Here is a 20,762-nt window from a genome sequence, read left to right as displayed (position 1 = left end):
CAATGAACTAATTTATGGAAGCTGTAATTAGTGGTGATGGGACTGCAGGTGGAAAGCAGTAAGTGGTGACATTACTTAGTGACTTCATGAGGGATTTTGAATGTCCAGCAGCCGGCTGCTGCACGTAAGGGAAGAATGAAAGCAAATGAGGGAAAACAAAACAAAAAAAACCCCAACACCAAACAACACCAAAACACACACATAAAAAAAGAGGAAATACATCTGGGAAGATGGATGGAAAATGAAAATCTTCTGAGCGATGGATAACCTGTTTTTATTTTCTGGGCAGAGAGGCATGATGTAGCTGTGCACACGCTGTCACAAATGTACTGAGTCAAATAACTTCCCAGTGGTGCCCGTGTTTGTTATTCCCTTAAGGATGCCAGTAGATCTGTGGGAAAGTGCACTCTGCGGGAAGGCGTGTGCCCTAAGAATACCTTGCCAGACTGATCGAAAATGTCCCAGTGGTTACGGTATGGCCTGAACACCCCCAGTAAAGAAATGATGTGCATGAAGCAAGGGGCAGAGATTAGCCTGGCTTTAAAAGCAGGGCTTAAAATGATTGCTTGCTCCACAGGTTGTAGTTTCCATTTCCCAGGTGCCTGCCCCCTCGTACCTGTCGCTCTGTGTGCTGTGGCCGGTTTCATTGCTGCATGATGCTCCCTGGGACAGTGCAGGAAAATGATCAACTACAATGAAAAATTGGGGAGGAGAGGGAGAGAGTACGCCGCTGTGCTAGCTGATCCTCACTGGAGCGTATTTGCTTACATGTGGGTGCTGAGTTAGACCCTGTGGAGACATCCTGTCATGGTTGTTGCACAGTTCCTGTTACAAGCTATTGGATCTGGTCCTTGCTTGTTCCTGCACGGTGAAGGGAAAAAACCCAAAGAAAGGAAGGAAATAGAGCATGGATTGCAACCACTGGCTGGCAGTGGGGAGCTTTTTCAGCTTCCTAAAGTTGTGTAAGACTGAGTTTCTGCCTTGTGAGTTGAGGTTCCTGTGACCTCCATAGAAATATGTAAGAAATAGCTCTATGTAGTGAGATAAGCCAACCTAAGGGTACGAGACGGGAACTGCCCAAAGGCAGTGTTCTGGGCTGCTTGTGTGACATGGCTTCTTACTCCTGCTGCAGGAACAATGTGGTGAGTACCAAGACTGTGCACAAAGGAGCGGTGGAGAGGAGCAGTCTATAAAAAGTGATTGTGCAGTTGCTGTGATTTTATAATTTTTTTTTCTTTTATTTTTCTGTAGTCTCTTATCCTTATCCTTAGCTTCTTATCTCATCATCCTCTCATGAACACTTGCAATAGCCACAGTGGGGGCAGGTGTGACAGTTTGAACTAATGATCATTAATAACATGTTCTTTGCGCTAAGAGAAATAAAAGGAGTGCTTGAAGGAGAGTAAGAAGTATCTTGGGGGGGTTTGAGGCAGAGGTGTTTTTTTACATGAAGGCCATCCACCATAAACAATCCAATCACAAGCAACTGTTGGCTGGTTTCATAAGCTGTATTTTCTCTCTGCAAAGCGAATGTATTGCGACGCAAGTCTGTGGTGGGAAACTTGCATGGGACAGGCCTGATGGAGGGAGGGAACCAAGCACAACAAATATTCTTTCATCTGGGAGGATGGGACTACCTTAACTGCAAAGATCTGCTTTCTGAAGATACTTTCTCCACTTTGGGTCTGTGCTGTTTGACATTGCTGGTGACACTGGCTGTGCCAGCCCTCCTGTGCTTAACCCGTTCTTGACATGGTGGTGCATCTGTGGGTTGGGCTGTTACATCGGTTTTTCAGCCCCGTTATGCCAGAAGAGCAAAATGCATACCTTGAGATATTTTTATTGCAACTCCAAAGCTTGAGAAGGGCATCTGTAGCCTCCCAGCCGCTGAGTTTGGCTGGGGGAAGGTGCTTCCTAAGCTGGCCCTGCAGTCACAAGCTTGGTAACTTCCCCTTTTCTTGCTTGTTAAATCAGCAATTTTTTTTTTTTCATAATGCTTGATTCTGTGAACTGATGTGATTAAGACTGAAATTGCTTCTCTGTTCAATTAAGGAAATGCCTTTTAAGTAAAAATGGAAGAAAGACCAGAATGAAATAATTGTATCAGTCTTTTCAGGTTAATTAGGGGAAATTTCTGAGCTAACCCCAATGTTTAAAATCATGAGAATATGGGAAACTCTATTTCAGCATCTCTTTTGTCCTAATTGCAGAGTGAAAATAATTAAATATTTTTTCAATTAAATATTGAAATGCAACTCTCTGGTTCTTTAAATCAAATTTCATACTTGGTTTTCCTACACAAGTATGAAATGTCATGTCTTTGATCAGTTAAAAATTAAATCAGCATCTGTCTAAAATGCTGCTTTGCCACACAAGTCAAACCAAGAAAACACATTTTGCTTCAGATTTTCTTGTGCAAAAGTCTTTTTACTTTTACTTTGCAGAAATAATTTAATCACTTTAAGAGAACCTCAATCAGTTCTTTTGTCGGTACCTGTGATTCAAGGCTAGGCGTAGGGCTCTTTATCAGGTTTTGGGTCGCTTTACAGTGTTTAAATTGTGAAAATCCTCCTTAACTAGGAGTTGATATGATTTAATCACGTGTTGACTAATAACAAATCAGTATTTTTGCTGCCTAGGCTGTCTGAGAGCTGCAGATTCTTACAAATGAAGCGATGCGTGGAGTAGCCACAAAATGGAGCAAAACCTGATGCACTTAGCAAAGGAGCAATGCTGATCTCTCGCAAAAAAACCCTCCTCGGAGAAAAGCGAGCAGCAGTGGCGGTTTGCAAGCTGGCATTGCCATGTCTGTATCCTGTCAGAGACTGAGAGCCCAGCACAGGCATAATAGGTTTAGTATTCCCCTTGGGTTGTTATAAACAAAATCAATATGTACTAATGACTGCAGCAATAAATTTCATCATGCTTCATATGGTAACGTTCTGCACTTACCCAGTTGTTGGTTTGACAGAGAGCTATAGAGTTTACCCTTTAAAGTTGTAAATTACTACGAAAATGCTGAGCCTCACGGTAAAATACATTCATGGATGATTTTAAGCTTAGGAAATATTGGTAATACTTTCACTAAGCATACTATTAAAATAAATAAATAGTATTTATTGCTTGGTTTCTCAGCTGCAGCTGGGTGAAGAGACATGGCATGCATGTTTATCATGCTAGTTGTGGTTTCATAATGTTTATCTAAAATTGATTCTCAAAGAAGCCATCTGAGAAGCGTATTTTTTCACATATCTGTTCAAAAAAATCTTCCTTCAGAACAGATTTCTAGCAAGTAAAATCTTGATTTTTTTTTTTAAATTTTTTTTAGTGCTATTTAGTTTAGGAGGCCCTTTTCTATTTAGAAATTTCTTCTTGCCTTTATCTTGTATGCTGGCAGATAAACATTTGGAAGTTGGATTAAATGTTTCAGCCCCAAATGAAACATTTGAGACTTTTTGCTCATATTCTATTCAAACCTTCAACACTCGATGCTTTCTTCTGAATAGAAATGGAATGCTCAAATTACAGGAGTCTACCACAAAGTAGAAATACAGATTATTATTTTTTTCTTACGTCTGCTACCGAATCTTTTTCTCTCTTAAGCTTTGGAGCCTATAAAGACACAGAAAATCCAGATGCTTTGAATTATACACTTATTACTAAAGTCCATCCACCTGAGGTAACCCCCATGAGTCAGTTTTGGATTGCCCATAATTATTTTGCAGTCACCTTTACAGGCTTCACTGAGGCGTGCACCCTGTTGGCTCTTGAGAGGGACTCTTAAACCACAGGTGTATATAATGGGTCCAGAAAAGATCTAGATAAAAACACCTGAGAAAAGAAAGATAATCGCGGCTTTTCAATACTTAAGTTAATTTTTTTAAAAAGCATAACCAGCTGTAATCTGGTTGCCTCTGTATAGACACGTAGCACTGTTTGAGATGCCTGGTGCTATCTGAGCTGCCCTCATGGAGAGGCAGATGCATCTGAGTGACCCCCTGCAACACGCTCAGCTCCAAGCCCTGCATCAGTTTTAGAAGTTTTCCTAAAACTCAGCCATTACACTAACACAACTCAGAGAGAGGTGTCTGAGTGAGAGTAATCTGGGGTTTCTGTGCCTGAGGGTGAACGAGATCCACTCCCCAAGTCTGCTTCTCCACAATAATGACTTCTCATTGATCTGGCAATAAAGCAAGCTGCCAGAAGCCACAGTCCGAGTGTGTATTATAGCTGAGAATAAATCAAACCTGCCATACCATTGGCAAAGATCAAACCTGCCCTGCTGACTTGAAACCTGTGCAGTACGGCAGCACAGCATTTGGTCAAGGAAGGCAAAAACAAGTGCAGATTAATTCTTTGGCAGCTTCATCTTTGTGCAGGGAAGGGGGGAAGTCCTGACTTGTTGCGGTGCTCCACGGCCAGCTGTGTGCTAGAGTTTGGCTCTGCAAGGCCAAGGCTTGCGGTACCCAAATGCAGCAGGTTTGCTGTTGTAGGGGAATCCTTTCTGCATTTCCTCACTGCGCATGATAAAAGGAGATATCAGTCTGTTACCTTGTGCTGCATTGCCACTATCCCATATTGTGAGGACCTCTGCGGTGCTCAGCAGTGAACCTTTTGGATTTGAGTCCATCTGTCCTGGAGAAGAGCAGTCATGAGGCTGCAGTAGAGCAGAGCTAGCAGCACCACGTTTAAAGGGCTACGTATTGAGAACACTGCAAACAGCTGATGGCCAACATCTGGGTTGCAATACGTTGCTCTGAGTTCTTTTCAAATTAAGTTCACTGCTAGAGAGAAGACCAAAGACACAGACACAAAAAATTAAGTCCATTTTAGTTTATGGTGTCCTGACTCTGAAGTAATTCCTAACTTAGGGGTTGTACTATGCTCTGGTATCCCAGAAGAGCAGCAGTTCAACAGTACCACACATTCTGCCCTCCTCCTCCTCGTTTCTTTTGGGTGCTCTACACATACTACTGCTTGAGAGGTGCTGCTACCCTTGGCTATTTCCAGGTACGATCTAGTGGCATTTCTGGGAAGGCTGTGGGATTTTTCCCCTCATATGTGCATTGCTGCATTCGGCAGCAGGTGCCATAGCAGATCTGCATTCTTCAGGATGATCTCAATATTTTCCAAAGAGAACAAGTTTGTGCGCCCATTTACACAAAAGCTTTTCTTTCCTTTTTGGATTGTCTCAACCTAAAATGAGCAATGTTTGCAGCTGAAAGTTGAAATCTGCAGAGGAGAAAAAAAAAAAAACAAGCTGAAAGCACTGCTATCCTGAAAAGAAACATTACAGTGGCCCTGCACCATACACTTGTCTTAATGGCAAATCTCTCCAGTGCTGCAGCTCCTGAACTTGGGAACTTAAGGGCAGAAAGGGTGCAATGTATGCAACTGGAAAAACATCAGCTTTGCACAAATTCAGGCTCTGCTCTCAGCCTTTCCCCCTGTCTGGGGCTTCTCTGCAGTGAGATGGGACCAGTGGGGGGGACCAGGGCAAAGAGGGTGGTGCCTGCCCTCACCATAGCTTGCCCTGCCATCCCTTCCTAGGGACGTCAGCTTGGCCTCAAGCCTCAGGGAGGCAAACGGGCAGCAGGACTGCAGCTGCCTTCTGCTTAGGGCAGAGCCTGCTTCTTCCCAAAATATGTTCCCTGCTTCCATTGCTGGACTGCTGAGCCCCTACTGGCAAATAAGCCTAAATGTGCTATTAAAGATCAAATGGGTCTTTTCTTTGAGCTAGAGCTGGATGTCTGTTGATTCTTTTTTGGGGACGGGGGCATTCTCAGTACTGTGACTTACTCTATATAGTATGTGCATCTCAGCACTGCCCTTGAGCTGGGCTTTGCTGTTCCACATGCAAATGGATTGCACATAGCAGGATGGTGACTTTTTACAGCTCCATAGGCAAGCCGTCTGTTTTCCATGTGAGCTGAGGCTCAGGCACATGTAGAGAGTCAAATATTGTTCAGTGTGGTGGCAGAGAAGCATGCCTTGCCAGATCGCAATGGCTGTCTGGATCAGACTGGTGCAGCCAGGCTCCTTGGGGTGCTTGAGCAAGTCATGAAGCTCCTCCACTTCTGCTGAACTTAATGGTTTTTTTACTTCATTTGATGGCATGAGTTTTTGCATCAGAAAATGCTCAGCAGTCATTCCCTATACCTTTCTCCCTGCTGCTCACAATTTTATAGACCTCTAGCGTGTATTTTCCAGGCTGAAGCCCTATTCTTTTCAAGTCCCTCTCTACATAGAAGCCATTTCATAAAATCATAGAATGGTTTGGGTTGGAAGGGACCTTAAAGATCATCAAGTTCCAACCCCCCTGCCCTGGGCAGGGACACCTCCACTAGAGCACGTTGCTCAAAGCCCCATCCAGCCTGGCCTCGAACACCTCCAGGGATGGGGCATCCATAACTTTTCTGGGCAGCCTGTTCCAGTGTCTCACCACCCTCACAGGAAAGAATTTCTTCCTGATACCTAATCTAAATTTCTCCTCTTTCAGTTTAAAACCCCTCATCCTATCGCTCCACTCCCTGACAAAGGGTCCCTCCCCATCTCTCCTGTAGGCCCCCTTTAGGTACTGGAAGGCTGCTATAAGGTCTCCCCACAGCCTTCCCTTCTCCAGGCTGAGTAGCCCTAAATCTCTCAGCCTGTCTTCATAGCATTGGTGCTTCAGCCCTCTGATCATCTTTGTGGCCCTCCTCTGGACCCGTTCCAACAGGTTCATGTCCTTCCTGTGCTGAGGGCTCCAAAGCTGGACACAGTACTCCAAGTGGGGTCTCACGAGCGCAGAGTAGAGGGGTAGAATCACCTCCCTTGACCTGGTGGCCATGCTTCTTTTGCAGCCCAGGATGCGGTTGGCTTTCTGGGCTGTAAGCGCGCATTGCTGGCTCATGTTTAGCTTCTTGTCAACCAACACCCCCAAGTCCTTCTCCTCAGGGCTGCTCTCCAGCCATTCTCCACCCAACCTGTATCTGTGCTTGGGATTGCCATGACCAAGGTGCAGGACCTTGCGCTTGGCCTGGTTGAACTTCATAAGATTTGCATGGGCCCACCTCTTAAGCCTGTCCATGTCCCTCTGGACAGCATCCCTTCCCTTCAGTGTGTTGACCGCTCCACACAGCTTGGTGTCATTGGCAAACTTGCCGAGGGTGCACTCAGTTTCACTCCTTTGCCCATTTTTACTGTTCTTCTTTATACCTTGTCCAGATCTACTGTAATTTTTTGGCACGTGAGGTGAATTCTACTTGCAGTATTCAAGGCACGGTGGATTTGTATGGTAATACCAGGATACTTCCTGTTTCATTCTCTGGCACTGTCAGACTAGGAGGACTGCGGGATTAAATAAAATGGTGCTGCTGGGTGTTCATGGGTTGGCCCCGTCCTCAGGCTGTAACCCCGGAGTGTCCCCTGCTCCAAGGTACATTTTCTTATATTAGAGTCCAGCCACTTGGAGAACGCAACCATGGGGCAGATCTGCCTGGGAGCCCAGCAGTTTTCTTGGCATCATGTTTTGGAATCAGCAAAAACATTCCTCTGCTTTTCAAGTGTAAAATTAGGACGAGCAGCTGTTTCCTACTACACCAGCGGATTGAGTAGAGAAAAGAGCTGCTGTTGAGTGTATAAAACAGTAACATCATCTGTCCTGCAATTTTCTGTCTGTCCCTGCTGTAAGGGCCTGAGCAGTGTTTTCCCAAGGGGCAGCGAGCAGCTTGTGTCTGAGTGCTTGTCCCCTGCCTCCCAAACTCGCCACCCTGCAGCCACATCAACACAAAGGCAAATTGCCATCTCCCACCCTGCTGCTTCAGCTAAAAATGTCCTTTCCTGGTCCTGTGTCAGCCCTGCTATACTTCATGCTGAAGAGCTGTATTGAGAAGAGACAGGATCAGACAGCACATTACATTTCTAGTTTGTCAACTGTCTCAAGGCTGTCTGCAAAAATTAGTTGTAATATCGTAACTTGTCTGTATATGTGTATAGCATTACATCCCACAAAACACTAAATTACATTTGCGTTAGGATATGAAGCTTCTAGCAATGCCTATGTTAATTTTCCATGGTTTATTAAGAAAATCATAACAATGCATGCTAGTTATGGAGGATGTATTCAGAGATTTATCTCCCTAGTAATGTATTAAATTAGAATAGTGACATTAGAGACCTAGATTAATGTATTAGCATTTCTACTGTAGTTTAGAGTCGGGATTATATCACAAAAGGAATTAATTTTGTGGTCTCTTCCTATATCCATTTATGGGGCTGTCCTTCACCGGCTTATTGTCAATCACAGTCACCTGGATAGATACATGTTTATGTCACTTTTCTTCTTGCTATGGTCTTTGCTATAAACAATGGGACACATGGAATTTGAATGCTTAGCAGAGTCTGGGAAAATAACTTGTTCTACTACTTTAGTCCTTGCTTTTGGGGCTTACTTGGCCAATAGTTCGTATTTCTTCCACATCTATTGCAATAATCCCAATAGTGACATTGTAGGACATCGCAAAGGCCACATCGTCCCACTACGACTGTCCTTCACTGAATACATGTGAGAAAACAAAACCCTTATTTTTTGCACAAAGATTGGAGTAATTTGCCTCTCCTATTTGAATACTTACATTACCCATCATCTCAATAAATAAACTGAACTTTTAAAGAGTGTCCTCTGAAGTTATAAAATGACGTCGGGAGGAACTGTGTGCCTTTTGGATTAGCTGTAGGATAGGCTGCAATGTAAGCACTTTGAGATTACCTCTTGCCTGATTTGTTGCTAGAAAATCAGGAGACATTTCCCACAGCGTTGGTCCTGACACAGTTTTGCAGTTCTGATGTAGGGAGTGTCATATTGACAAAGCGCTTTGGGAGTGCACTGCATATTTCTAGGTTGAGGTTTCAGTTTTCACACCGTAAACTAGGTCTGCAAGTGAAATTTGGCCTGTCGATGAGAAACAGTGAGGGAAACCCTGTCATGCTGTCCCTTTCCAGTCTCCCCTCAGAGAATAGACAGCATCCTCCAAAAATTAGTCTGAGATCAGGGAAATCTCTGCAGCTGCTGTTTGGTTACCACATGGGTAAAAAATTTCATTTACTCTTGTTGCAAGACAAACTCAAATTGCTCATTTCCATCACTGAAGGACTGGTCCTCAGAAAATTGGCTGATCTCTGAACCAGCTGAACTCTGTGGAAGTGCCCTTTTTCTTTCCTCTATGCTCTTCCTGGGGAGATCTGAGTAAGTCTGGTGGGCTGAACCAAGAGCCAAAAAAATCTCCTAGGCTTTTCTGCATGTGTGTCTGCCACCTTTCCTGTTATTTTCTGGATGCCGCAGCTGTCCTGAATATAAAGATGTTGAGGCAATGATTGTCCTTTCCAATGTTTGCCCTGTGCTGATAGCAACGATGCCGAGCTGCCATCCACAGAGCCCCAGTAGCAAAAATAATATGAATGTAAATGATATTACTTTTTTCTCCGTTCCGATTATTTTTTTCTTTTTCATGCAATAAAATGCCTCCTGTGTGAAAGGTTCTGATGGAAGGATGAGAGGAATGATTTGACTTTAAAGCTCGGTAGCATTTTTTGGATTCTGTAATTTCAATGCAATTTTTAATGTTTAAATTACAAGAGAAATGAATGAGTATCTTAGACATCACTAGGATTTTTCTTTCCTCCATCTATTTTCCAACCACGTCCAATTAATTGTTTGGAAAATTTCAGAATCCCTTCTTCAAAACTGAAATATCTATTAAGAAAATGTTCTTGATCATATTCTGTCCTAAATCACTTAATATTCCAGCAATGCTTCACCCACAAAAACTTTTGCTTTCAGTGGAATTCTGTAAGAATGTGAAAAACTAGCAAGTAATTAGCAAATATTATTGTGTGTGCTGGAAAGATTAGTATGTGCCTTAGATTTAAAGACAGCTGGAGCTCCTCTCTTTTTAAAAAGAAAAACAATGACTTGAAAATGTTAATCCCCAGTTGACATTCTTCAGATGTGAATGTACCTGTGCAGATTGTTCACATGTGTGGTGGGTCACCCTGGCTTGACTCCAGGTGCCCACCAAAGCTGCTCTCTCACTCCCCTCCTCAGCTGGACAGGGGAGAGAAAATATAATGAAAGGCTTGTGGGTCGAGATAAGGACAGGGAGAGATCCTTCAGCAATTACCGTCATGGGCAAAACAGGCTCGACTCGGGGAAATTAATTTAACGTATTACCTATCAAATCAGAGGAGGATAATGAGAAATAAAACCTAAATCTTAAAACACCTTCCCCTGCACCCCTCCTTTCTTCCCAGGCTCAGCTTCACCCCCCATTTCTCTACCTCCTCCCCACAAGCAGCGCATGGGGTTGTGGTCAGTTCATCACAGATTGTCTCTGAAGCTCCTTCCTGCTCAGGGAGAGGACTCCTCACTCTTCCCCTGCTCCAGCATGGGATGCCTTCCACAGGAGACAGTCCTCCATGAACTTCTCCACTGTGAATCCTTCCCATGGGCTGCAGTTCTTCACGAACTGCTCCATCGTGTGTCCTTTCCACAGGGTGCAGTCCTTCCTGAACGTACTGCTCCAGCGTGGGTCCCCTGTGGGGTCACAAGTCCTGCCAGCAAACCTGCTCCAGCGTGGGCTCCTCTCTCCATGGGGCCACAGGTCCTGCCAGGAGCCTGATCCAGTGCGGGTTTCCCACTGGGTCACAACCTCCTTTGGGCATCCACCTGCCCTGGTGTGGGGTCTTCCATGGGCTGCAGGTGGATATCTGCTCCACCGTTAACCTCCATGGGCTGCAGGAAAATCTCTGCTCCGGTGCCTGGAGCACTTTCTCCTCCTCCCTCTTCACTGACCCTGGTGTCTGTGGAGTTGTCTCTCTCACATATTCTCACTCCTTTCTCTCCTGCTGAAATTGCTGTGCTGCAGTTTTTTCCTTCTTCTTAAATATCTTATCGCAGAGGCGCTACCACCATCCCTGATGGGCTCAGCCTTGGCCAGCGGCAGGTCTGTCATGGTCTTGTCACAGAAGCCACCCTTGTAGCCTCCCCACCCCGTCCACACCCCCAGCCTGGCCATGCAAAGCCAATACAACGTGTCTTTATAATTTCAGCCTATGTCGTTTCTAAAACAGCCCTTTTAAAAAAAGTCAACAGAAATTCTCCCCACAACTCATAGTTTTCCTGCAGTTTTTCAGTCTTGCAGAGATGCCAGTCTCATTTCCACAGTAATGCGGTTTAGAGGTTGCAAAATAACAACACGAAGAGCGAGTTGTGCGTTCGCTCACGCTAGCTCTCGTTTCCAGGTCTTGATGAAGCCAGTCACTGCACTGCATCTGCTCCAACAGATACACAGACTTCTCGCTGGTGAGGCTGTTGAGTGTGTCAGTCAGGTGAGACACGTTGGCCACTTGCACAGGGGCAAGCTGGACCTGAAGCATGCAAAAATAGCTGCAAGTGCTGTTTGGTATAGTTTTGAGCTCAGTTTCCCCAAGCTCTCTGCCCTTGCAGCACCCACAGAGGCTTTTTGGGAGGGCTTGGAGCTCATCTGTGTTGCACTTTCTTCTCTGCTGCTGTTGAGAAGTGCCAGTTTTCTGGACGTGGGTGGGTACCAGCAACACTTGAATAGACAGAGGTCCTAGATCTTGGTGAGGAAGGGTACACATCACTGCAGTAACTTTGGCAATGCTGTGAGGTGTTGTTTATAACGGTGTTTGGCATTGCAGGAGACTTCAAACTGAGAGCAGCTATTTAGAGCTTTCCTGTGGTCCTGGGATTTTCAGCCTTTGCTCTCTGCCTAAAGCTGATTCTTTGGAAAAGTTAGAGATTAAAATTACTTAACCATTTCTAGAAACACGGCTAAGGAAAACAGGGAATCTATTTTTCTCTCCCTTCTTGCTGAACCCAATATATCATGGAAATTTTCATTTTTTTAAAAAAATAATCAGAGAAAACCTCTATCATTTACCTACCTGGCATTTCACCTCTCTTTGGCAAGACGAGATGACCTTAAGGTAAATGTTTCTTATAGTCATTACCAAGTTTCTTTTCACAGTATGCAGTGCCTCTCTCTGTGTAACAGGGTTTTGGGCTCAGGGTCTGCAGTTCTGAATGAAGATGTTGAAAATGAGCAACTGGCAATGTGAAAGGGCCCTTCTGCGTTAAATATCCTCAGTACAGTGAGGGGCAGTGGGCAGCGGTGTGTGCCCAAAGCTTGGCAGGTTGGTGTGAGCCATCTTCTTTCTCCCCCACAGTATTGTGGGATTGTATCACACCTGGTCACCGTCATTTGACATCACTCATGCTCATCTCCAAGCTTTGTGATGGATTCCTGAACACACAGTGATTATTCAGGTGCTTTCTCCAGCCTCATGAAGCTGCAGTTGGCAATACATGCAAAGCCACATGTTTCGTAATCCAGAGCGAGCCTAGTACCTTCCTGACTGCAAGAGCTGTTTGGCTTCTTCATAGGTTAATTCATGGCTTTGCAGGATCACTCCTTCTGGTGTTTGTCTGTAATCACACAACTTGCAAAGGAGGCGACTACTGCTGACCTGCAAACTTGAATGTGCTGGAGGTGGTCAGGCTGCATCCTGCCATCTCGTGACACCACTGAGCGACAGCCTGGGACAGTGCAGACATCGTGTCTAGGCTGCAGCCTTTTGTGTAGTCAGATGAGATGACAGCCGTGAGCCAAGCAGCACATGTTGATGATCCTTTTTTTTTAATCTTTTTTCACTCCATGCTTTCTTGCCTTGCCTTGAAAAATACATGGCTCCGTTCCCATATGCTTCAAAGTGTTCAAACATGATCGAGACGTTCTTTTGGAAGACTTGTCAACCTTACATCTCCATAAATTACTTCTAGTTTCATCGCTTATCTCTTTTGGCTAAATTTCTCAGATTTTTCAAGGGTACATGCTTGACTAGAGTTGGTTTGCAATTTAAATGGTACTTACTTTAATTTAAATATCAGCAGACTCATGTGGGTTTATTTAGTGTGTATGAAAAGATGATCAAGCCAACGCGTCGAGGAGCTCATCACAGACAGTGCTCCCTGCTGAGGGTTTATCTGATCTGCATTGGTTCAAGTTTGTGTTTTCTTTCTTTCGTGTCAGAGAAATTTGTTGATCAAAAACATTGATTCATCTTTGTCTTTATTTTTTCTCATGTTCCAGAAGACTTCTGATTCAATGTAAATGGGATTTTTAGTTTAGATGGAGAGAACCAGGGAAAATTAGGGGTTGATTTATCCCTGCATTGGATAGTGCTGGTAAAACAAGCCTGAGTTTTCAACGTTAACTTGCGATTTTTTGATGCCTAACACCAAAGAGAGGCCTGATCCTTATCATACGTGCCCCTAAGTTTGGGGCTTCTCAGTTGGCATTCATATTTGAGAATGCTATAATTCCTAATTCCTGTATGAATTAGGAATTTGCTTTTGAAATCGGGCATCAACCAGAAGTGACAGGTTTTGCTTCTTCCAGCAGATGCTACTTGCAGACCAAGGACCCCAGTAATGCTGGTGAAGGTAGTCCAGAAAGAGGATCAAGAATGACAAGATCATAATAGGCTAAACTGTAATCTAGTTTAGGGAGAAATCTTTGGGGTTTTGTCTATCCAGAAGTGGACTGACCTTCCTATAAAGTTTATATGTTTATTTACATCTCTTCAGGCAACAAATGCTGACCTACAACGCCACGTAGTCTAAGGGAGCAAGCATGAATTCTTGCTCATGAGGCAGGGCAAGGAAGCAAAGTAAATTGATTGACTCCATTGGCTCTGTCTGTGATCTTCTGAATGGGAAGTTGTTGTCTGTTTGAACCCTTGGATGGTGTAAGAGCATAAAAACCTCAGGCTCAGAGTTTATTTAGGATAGGTTTCTGATACCAGTATAAACAACATCCAGATCACACAAGTCAAATACGTATTCCTGAAGAGACTTAGGATGAGCCCAAGTAATGTCAGGGCTCTCATGTGTTATGTGCACAAGGTGTATGATTAAAACTAAAGACAAGGTTGGTAAGGCTTAGATCTAAAGTGGTGTATATGTAGCAGCAAGCAGAGGACTCTGTGACATTATCGTGCTTGGCAGCTGCAAGATGAATGGAGAGTTTACCATACTTAAGGGACCTATGAGCATATTGTTTATTTTTTGAGGTTTCAGCAGTGCCTGATGCGCATCAGCAGGAAAACCTCACTGTTAAAATAAGGAAACTATTTCAGGCTACTGGTTCTGACCTTTCAAGTTATCATGTATAAAAGCCAGGTTAATGAAATGCGTTGCTCCACTACCAAGTCAGGGGAAAAAAAACTTGTCTGCTGCTGGGAAAAACAGTAAATGCCAGAGATTTATGCAGAGCCCTGGTGTGACTCCAGATTCATGTGAGCTGTCTATATGTAAGACTGAATTTCTGTAGGGAGAAGAAGTTAACGCTTGGCTCTAGTGAAGCCCACAGCCCCTGATGTCTCAGGGTGACAGATAACAATAGCCATAATGATTGTGACTTGCTAAGAGATAACAGTCCATTTAGCATTCTTGCCCTTACCACTTTGCTGGCTTCAAAGCCACAATCCTGAAGTGCAGTAAGGAAAACTGGATTTGACATGGCATTTTGAAGAACAGCATAAATCCTCCAGTACGAGGCACCTACATGTGTGTTAGGCCGGCCACTAGTCATCCAGCTGCTGAGGAGCACCCAGAAGAGTTGACTATTAATGAAAACGCCTTGGAACTGGCACTGAACCGAGGAGACACTTGGGTCCTTGTTTGTGTTTCCTGGGACCATGAAAGTGTTTGTATTTTAACAACCCAAATTCTTGCAAGCAGCAATTTTTAAGCTCAAAATATTTGTGTGAAGCGGGTATAAAATTGGCTAGGCACTTCAAAGTTAGTGCTCAACAAAGGAAACTATTTGTTGTTAAGAATGATTGTTATTTGTTGGATTACTTGCTGTGTGGTAGTGCCGAGATGTTGGCTCTGCAGCCAAGCAAACAGCTGGGTGTTGCTCCCCCAGAGCTCACAGCCTGTGTCTGTAAGGCAGCAGCGTGTGCTTTGCAACTGGTGTGTTCTCTGCAACCTGTGTGCCTTGATGGCGTTGTGCAAATTGTGTGCAAATTATGCTCAATGAGCCATTTGTCACCAATGGGTAAGTGAAGGTCTTTGTTGCTGTTGCAGGCATCTCTGCACCAGCCACTGCAGCCCTCTGCTAGTCTGGGGACTTGGGAGAGCTTTTTTTGCCACTATACCTCTTTGCTCTTCCTATTGCTTGTAGGAATAAAATCCCCTTGGAGGAATTAATGCTCCCAGCAGACTGTAGCACTGGGGTGCAACACCAGCTATCTCCAAGGCAACGCAGTGGGCTACTGCTTTTAGTGCATAGCAAGGTGTCCTAATACTTCAGGATTCAGTGGTTAGTGGCTCAGACCCGGAATTGAAGAGATCTTCCTTGTCAGGCTTTAGCTCTGAAGAGGCTCTTTCCAGCCCAGAAACTAAAACTGGCTTTGTCGTTACTCAATGTGCCACTATATGGGATGGAAGGAAGAATTCAGGGGTGAATTTCAGGCTTCTTTCCCTGTGTGACGACTCCTAAACACGGGGAAAAGAAATGCTATGGCAAGACTCTTTTTTAAAGCAAATCTGGTTGTTTTCTTTCTAACCTCCACTTTCCCTGGAGTAAAGTCAGTCTAAAATAGGCATCTAGTGCTGTTAGAGAGGCCCTGGGGCATCACTCCTGGCCTCCAGCTGCTGTCCAGAAAAGCAAAGTTCTCCCATAGCTCCTTTGTCGCCTCTGTTGGCCCCGCATGTCTCAGCTCTGCTGCGGAGTCTTGAATGACACAGGGTGCCCAGACAGCGGCACTGAACCTAACCCTGGGTCTCCCTCCAGCCCCAGCTTCTCAGACAAATCGTGGCAATGAATACAAGCCTGTAGATAAAATTTCATAGTGGGTGACTCCTTCTCGGGGCCATTAGTGAGACTGAAAAATCAGACTTTATAATACAAAGCAATCTTCCACCTGAACTCCGGGACAGCTACTCTAGCTCCACAATATGTTATTTAAAGCCTGTTTTATAATAGAATTTGGTATTGCAGTATGTATAATTTATAATATATTAAATCCCATTTCATAATATATTTTAATCTCTGATGATGAATAGCTGGGACAGTTTTGCAGGTTCTATAATACCACTATGGCAACATCATTAAAAAAAAAAGTAGGACAATTGAGAGATACCAAGAACTGGTCAAGGAAAGAATAATGACACTTGTCAATTTGCATTCTTACCTATAGTTTATTTTCTTCTTGGAAATGGCATCTGTTCCGATATTTTTGCATGTATTTTCAAGAAATTGCTTGTGACATTACTGAAATGTTGCGTCTCCTTTAACCTTTGAGGGCTCAACTTTGAAAAGATTTGTTTTCCATTGCAGTACTAAATGACTTAAACCATCTACAAAAATTATTAGAACTCAGCAGCTATTGGTGGACTGGCAATATAGCTTCCATCAGATTTCCAGTGTTTCTCCAAAATCAAAATGGTGCTTTATGAGCACTTCATGCTTTATGCTTAATTTAGAAAAATGGGACTTGTCTGTCACACTAAATGGTTGACTGTTTTTAAAAATCAGGCTGCTTGTTTTGAAGCCTACATTTTGACTAAGCCTCTAAATGGTAATTACTCTTTTCCTGAGCAGTAGTCAGCAAAGCATATTCATCACTCATTACCAAAGAAAGAAAGAAGAAATCTCCTATTTCGCCCTCCTTTCCAAGTGGTGGTGGTGCATCTCTAAAATGTCACTGCAGTATCTCAAAGAATTGGGATCAAAAAGCCTGAAGATCTGTGGATCGCCATTTGCTTAGCAGGTGATACGCAGTTCATCCATGGAAGACTCTGATTTTTGGCATATTCCCAAACTTGGGCCATTTTTTCCTGAAGAGCAGACTTTTGAAGGCCCCAGGTCTGAGGACCAAACACCAACAGTGCACCAGGTAGCATTTTGAAATATATTTCTGTTGCTGGGTGTTATTCCTAGTCTTGTCCTTTCAAGTACTGGAAAAATACTTTTTGAGGATAACAGTTTATGGCTATAATGGTTTGTTTTCTGATTTATATTGTCCAGCCACTAAGGGGCTCTTCTTTCAAATACATAAGAGCTCCAGGCACAAGTTCCTGGTCAATGGGAAAGACAGTGCTGGAAACTGAGCTAGGTAGGAGCTCACTTGCCTCTGTGCTTCCCACTTGGTTTTCTTAAAGACCTCAGGACTCTGCTATTCTGACCAATTCAACAAATCATTTTCCTCTCTCTTTTTTGCACAGGTTCTTTTTTGTGATCCTCAGCAGAACTGATTTCCTTCAGCCTCCAAATTCTGCCTTTCCAGCCAGGCCTACCCCCTTGCCATCGAGGGTTTTAACACTCCCTGCCCTTCTCCACCTTTTACAGAGCAGACTCTCTGTTTGACTGCTCCTTCTCCTTTGTGAGCTAAAGCTTCTCCAGTGCCTTTCAGCAACCAGCCATGTTTTGGCTGGTGGCAGGTCATACAAACCACGAGCAGGTATTTTCTAGCCCTAGTCACAGAATCACGGAATCAGGGAATTGTCAGAGTTGGAAAGGACCTCTAGAGATCACCTAGTCCAACTCCCCTGCCAAAGCAGGGTTGCCCAGAGCACATCACTCAGGACTGCATCCAGGCGGGTCTTGAAAATCTCCAGAGAAGGGGACTCCACACCCTCCCTGGGCAGCCTGTTCCAGGGCTCTGGCACCCTCACCGGAAAGCAATTTCTCCTTATATTTAAATGGAACTTCCCATGTTCCAGCTTGTGCCCGTTGCCCCTCATCCTGTCACTGGGAACCACTGAAAAGAGCCCGACTCCATCCTCCTTCAACCCACCCTTTAGGTACTTGTAATGTCATGGCAGCTAATATGAGACTGAAGGTAAGAATGTACCTAAAATGTCTGGGGACATCTGGGCATTCATTTTTCCCCATTTGTCCCAAAGCAGAACACAGATGTTGACCTTTACCTTACTAATCCATCTGCTTACGCAGGCTTTTGCTTGAGGGGTGACGGCAAATGAGTTTCTGCCTATAGGGCAAATTCCAGGATATATCCATTACTGTGCCATTGACATTTGCCAGCTGATTCTTGCATTTTCAAAGTAATTTTGTTCATGTGCCCAGGGAAATTAACAGTGAACTGCTACCAGGGTTTAAGAAGCATTTCTGGAATAAAATTTCTTTTAACTCTTCCTACTTAAGTCATTGTTTGCATAAAGCTACTGATTACAGAAAAGCAGGGATCCTCCTAGAAATAGGAGGAGTGAACTTGAGTTTCTATTGTGACTTTTGTTATCTTCTTCGGTTACAGAAAGCTTCGTGCCATGGGCACCTCATGCATGACATGGGATCATCACAGTCTACTGGGAATGTTAGGATTTCATTTTTCCAGTTACGTTGCTCTTGCAACATAACTTTTAAATGCGCAGCTCAAGGCCTGTAACTGGGTACATAAACAGCAAGGTGACAGTCATTTTCCAGTGAAAGCAAAACTTCTGTAGCGATGGGAGTGGTGACATAAATAACCAGCTTTGCATTGAGTCTGGTGCTCAGACCACAGCTATAGGCCATTATCTGTAAGAAAATACAACTTTGTTATAGAAGTATATGAAAATGGACACGTTGGATCTCTTAGCAAGCAAGCTGATGCAGGCAGGCATCTCTCCATTTCGGATGGCAGAGTCTTGGGGCTGATGGGGTTTCTTGAACGGGTTTCCTCTCTTCTCACACATGTCTACATTTGAGAATTAAAACCAGCTGCCAGCAGCATCACATAAACTTATTTTCTTGTTCTTTATGGAAGACGAGTACTTTCTTATCCCAGGACCACTGGACCTGTTCGTAGCGGAAACCTTTAAAGTTATGAACTGTGAAATTAGGTGACTAATAGACAGGTGAATCATTAGGCAGAATGTCACAAAGACTGCATTCAGAGACCTCCTTGTTCCCCTTTCTTGCATCTCGCTGTAGACAAACACATTTATTTCAGTACAGAGTAAGAAAAATAGCATCAAAACCTCTGCGTAACACTGAGATCCCACCTAATTGCAGGGGAATGGGATTTTCCCTGGGACATGGTGGATACCTACTGTACCTATCCATTTACCTTCTCAGGGCGTCAAGACTTGTGCCACATTGAGGCCCATCCACAGGCACATGGGAGTTTTTACTGTTTTCTTCTTTGTTTTTTTTTGTTTGTTTGTTTGTTTTGTTTTGTTTTTTATGTGGGAGAAAACCTTTGCAGCCTGTCCCTGTCTGCTGGAGATCTTTTTTGCTGTTCCAGACTGTGTCCTGTGCAAAGCAGTCAAAACAAACAGGGACCAAGAAGCTGATTTGGTTCCAGTCCTCCTGCCATAGGAGGACCTAAATTAATATTCTGATATTATTATTATGATATTGTTATTTATTATTCTGATAATAAAATCCCCTCAGCTGTTTTGAGAAGCTTCGGCATTCCCTTTGAGGAAGAAAAATCTGACATAGTCCCAGGAACAAGACAGAACTTAAACTAGTCCAATGAATTATTAAGGGATGATTAAGGGATGATTAAGGGATTGGAGCATCTCCCTTATGAGGAAAGGCTGAGAGAGCTGGGACTCTTTAGTCTGGAGAAGAGAAGGCTGAGGGGACATCTTATTAACGCCTATAAGTATCTGAAGGGTGGGTTGAAGGAGGAGGGAGCCAGACTCTTTTCAGTGGTTCCCAGTGACAGGACAAGGGGCAACGGGCACAAGTTGGAACATAGGAGGTTCCACTCGAATATGAGGAAGAATTTCTTCACGGTGAGGGTGCCAGAGCCCTGGAACAGGCTGCCCAGGGAGGTTGTGGAGTCGCCTTCTTTGGAGATTTTCAAGACCCGCCTGGATGCAGTCCTGAGTAGCATTCTCTAAGCAATCCTGCTTCGGCAGGGGAGTTGGACTAGATGATCTATATGGTCCCTTCCAACTCTAAAAAAATTCAGTGAAATTCAGTGAAATTCAGTGAATAGCACTTCATTTACTTACTGCAATGAAAACTCCACAAGTGATTTTGGAGTGAAGACACAGGGGACTTTACACCGCAATTTTGCATGTGTCTTTGCCTTTAGATTTTACACAGAATGTGAATCAGGAGCATTGAAATGGTCCTCATCTTTATCAGAACTCCCCTCCAACTTACAGTTTCACCAGTTAGTTAATGTCACATGTGGAATAGGAGCTATGGCCAGGCTGTGTATCTTAATTAAAAGGAACATCTGCTTAATATAATGCATAGTATAAATGGTATTTCCTTTGTATACCAGGCTGAATGAAATATTATATCGTCTTTTGACCGAAATTCCTGCATGCCTATCGAATAACCATCAAAGAGCAGACTTCTTGACATCATGCACGTCCCCTTGAGGCGACATAAAAAATAAATATTGTAAGCTTACATAGAAGCAGGTGAGTCCAAAAGAGCAGAATGGGAGCAGCACATTCCCAGAGTACAAACTCTTAAGTAGTAACAGATGAATCCAGACAGTGAGTTTAAGGCCCAGAGCTGGTTCATAAACCACTCAGGCTGCAATCTGTAGGGTCTGAGTGCAAAACTATCTGTGATAGGCTTGTTTTCCTGTCTTTATAGCAAGAATTACTTCAGTTCTTTGTATACTTAAGGAGGATGGATGAACGGATACTGATGTTGTCAAGTTGTCTAAACGCCTAATAGAAGTGAAATCAAAATAACACACTTGAATGGTGAAACTGTAAA

This window comes from Numenius arquata, chromosome 5 (genome assembly GCF_964106895.1).
Source record: "Numenius arquata chromosome 5, bNumArq3.hap1.1, whole genome shotgun sequence".
Classification (NCBI taxonomy): Eukaryota; Metazoa; Chordata; class Aves; order Charadriiformes; family Scolopacidae; genus Numenius; species Numenius arquata.
This window is presented reverse-complemented; position numbering follows the sequence as displayed.